We start from the raw sequence: 3,231 nt of genomic DNA, 5'->3' as shown, positions 1-3,231 counted from the left end.
ATGGACCTAATTCCATTACATAGTTTGGTGACGTCTGCAAACACAAAAATGGTACTTTTAATCCCAAACTCCATATCATTCATGAAGATGCTAAACAGTAAAGGTCCCAACACTGAACCCTGGTACACCACTAATAACCTTAGACCATTCGGAGTATGAATCATTAATTACAACTCTCTGGATGTGATCTTTAAGCCAGTTCTCTAGCCATTTACATATTGACTTTTCTAAACCTATCAACCCTAACTTGCATATTAACCTTCTGTGGGGTACAGTGTCAAATGCTTTAGCAAAGTCGAAGAACACTACTCAACTGCTATTCCACTGTCTACCTGTTTACTTACTTCCTCATAAAAAGAGAGAAAATTTGGTTGACAACTTCTGTTTTTTTTGAAGCCATGCTGACTATCAGCTAAAATATTATTTTCTAGCAGAAACTCCTCTATGTGGTTGTTTATAAAACTCTACAAGACCTTTCCAACTATGGACATTAAAACAACGGGTCTGAAGTTACCTGGTAATGACTCTCCTTCCTTTTTGAAGATAGGAACCACATTGGCCTTACGCCAATCCATCGGTACCTTGCCAGTGACTAAAGAGTCTCTAAAAATTAGAATTAATGGCTTTGAAATAACTGAGCTCAGCTCTTTGAGGAAACGTGGATGTTGTCCATCAGGTCCTGGTGCTTTGTCAACCTTAATTTTTCCCAGCTGTTTCTCAATAATGTCAAATCGGAGCCATTGTGACTCATTTAAGGCACTGACATTGCTATTATGAATTTGGACTTGAGCTCTGTCATTTTCCTTCGTGTACACAGAGCTAAAATAAGTGTTTAGTAAATCTGCCTTGTCTTTATCCCCAGTTACCAACCCAGCGACATCCTTTAAGGGGCCTACATGCTCAGATCTTATTGGAATAAAGATTTTTATGTGCATGTTGACACGGTAGTATAATACTGCAGCTTTCCTTCTGTATACAGCAAGGCAGCAAGATGCTGCAGATATGAAAGTGGACTTTCTTGGTCTCTATCGCTAAATACACACTGCACTTACCTGTTAACTGCAAACTTGAGAACAGAATTCTGAGCATGAAAAACATCCCCGGTGTTGTCATGGAAATGGGCTGCAAACTGCAAGGTTACTCCTAACGGAATTGCAGGCAATAAAAAATTGCTTTCTACTTGGAGGACAGGACTAGTTACAATGCGCATGTACGAAACTGGAGATACCTGTAAAAACAAGGCAGAGCAATATATGAGAACAATCCATGACAATGCTCTAAAACCTGCAGCTACAAATGCCTTCCTGACTTTTCCTGGTTGATGTATCCTTGTTTTTGTAGGTAGTGCATGGATTAGTCAAACACAGAAAGAACACCAAATGGGTGACGCCTTTAACAAAAAAATCATCTAAGAGAAAGTATTGCCTGTCCCTGAATGAACCTCAAAATTTTGAAAGGAACTAGACAATACCCTACAAAAATTATAATATAAGCACATTCTGTTCAATACACAAGGTCGAAGCTTTTCTCCAACATATTCTATGAGGAATAAAGCTAAATCTGGAATTTTAGCTGTGGGTAGATCTCCAGTGACCTTAGCACCTCTCCTACTGCCCACAAAGCCTGACAGACAGGAAAACATCTACCAGTTTCATCATACGAAAGAGAAAATCTGTTTTTGGAATTCTGTAAGCTGATCCTATGTTCCAAATGTTTGCTTCTGTAGAGAACCCACAATCTCCCAGGAAGTGGGACCATACAAATTAATGGCATAATCACAATTTATTGGAAATGACTGTGCACCAATGCTGGCCCCTAGTCCTGATCGGGGGAGTTGTTAACATTCTCAGCACAGGATATCAAGCCAAGGAACATTAAAAACAATTAAAACTAATAAACAGGTAAATGCAGCCAGACTTTCCAAAATTTCCCAAATAAAATAGTGACGATAAAATAACAAAATTATTATTGACCCTTCCCCATGTATATCCAAACTACACAATTTAGTATTGTTCATGAAAACAAACTACACCTAAGGTATTTTTTTCCACTAAACCTATCTGTTTTTCTAGGACAGTTCAAATCCTGGAATCCAGCACAGACACTGAATGGTGGAGCTCTTTGAAAAAGATTTACAGTGCTCTGAGCTTTTAATAAACTCATAGTGCTGATTCTAAGGAGTTCTATTGTGCCTTGGTAAATCAATCGAAACTAAAGCTTGGCTGTAAAGAATGATTTCAGTGCTGGCTTTTTTAACACTCAGGAATAAAAAATGTTCCTGACTATAACTTATGTCACTTTTTACACACAGCAGCAATGGTGCCCTTGCCTGGCTGAACTTTTAACTTGGGATGTCTATATCATGGCTGATTTAATGTTGAACATCAAAGAGGCAGCATTTGATTCCCGATACAAAAATGCAAGGTTTACAGAACTACAAATAAATAATAAGGGCAGTAAAATATTCTTTGAACTTGGCAGAACTTAAAAAAACAAAACATTTTTATACACTACCTTAACTGAGACAATAATGGTTTGGTTGATTCCAAAAGGTTCCTGAGAGTTGACTTCCAAAGTAGAAATGCCAGTAAAAGAACCTGATGTCAGTATACCATTACCATCAACTTGTACAACAGGCATGTTTTTTGGACCATTCAGTATCCTGTAGCTAACTGGTGCTGCTTGGTCTCTGTAACCAAAAAGATGTTACTTAGTAATAGTCATATTACATACCACACTACAACACCTTAAAACTGCACTCACTGTCACCATGTAAAATTATTTCTCCGCAGTCATATCCTCTCAAGCGTCCAACCTAGGCAACCTCTTCTCATAAATTTCCTTCTTAACTACCTTCTCTGCCCAAGACCTAGCCACCTACGTCAATTATAGAATTGCCAAACTCAGGCATGTCTCTGCTAACCATGCTAATCCAAACATATTCACCCCTTCCATCTGTACATCATCACTTACCTCCCTCCGCCTTCTTACTCTGGATAAAGTTTCCTCTATTCTCTCATCATCTCCATCTGCTACCTGTCTGCTAGACCCAAATCCCTCTGATCCACTCTGTGCCTATTGCTCAACCCCAGGCCCTGCACTACCCCACTAACCAAACTATTCAACCTCTCTCTTTCTACTGGTATCTATCCCTCCCCTGCTTCAACCCTTACTAAATGCCAATGACCCCACCAGAGCCAAGTCACAAGGCAACTTTTCCCTCATCCTTCT

General features: G+C 39.1%; 1 long non-coding RNA gene across 1 annotated transcript; it reads right to left on the bottom strand.

The window, feature by feature from the left end:
• Positions 1–1,079: 1,079 nt before the first annotated feature.
• LOC140321201 (uncharacterized) lies at positions 1,080–3,201 on the bottom strand. The gene is made up of 2 exons (XR_011918852.1): positions 2,515–3,201; positions 1,080–1,228 (listed from the first exon to the last, which is right to left on the bottom strand). It is a non-coding gene; the product is annotated as an uncharacterized lncRNA (long non-coding RNA).
• Between the last annotated feature and the right edge of the window lie 30 nt (positions 3,202–3,231).

The sequence above is a fragment of the Pyxicephalus adspersus genome, unplaced genomic scaffold (assembly GCF_032062135.1).
Source record: "Pyxicephalus adspersus unplaced genomic scaffold, UCB_Pads_2.0 Sca1284, whole genome shotgun sequence".
In the NCBI taxonomy this organism is placed as follows: Eukaryota; Metazoa; Chordata; class Amphibia; order Anura; family Pyxicephalidae; genus Pyxicephalus; species Pyxicephalus adspersus.
The sequence above is the reverse complement of the archived record's forward strand: the minus strand, read 5'-3'. Positions and strand labels throughout refer to the sequence as shown.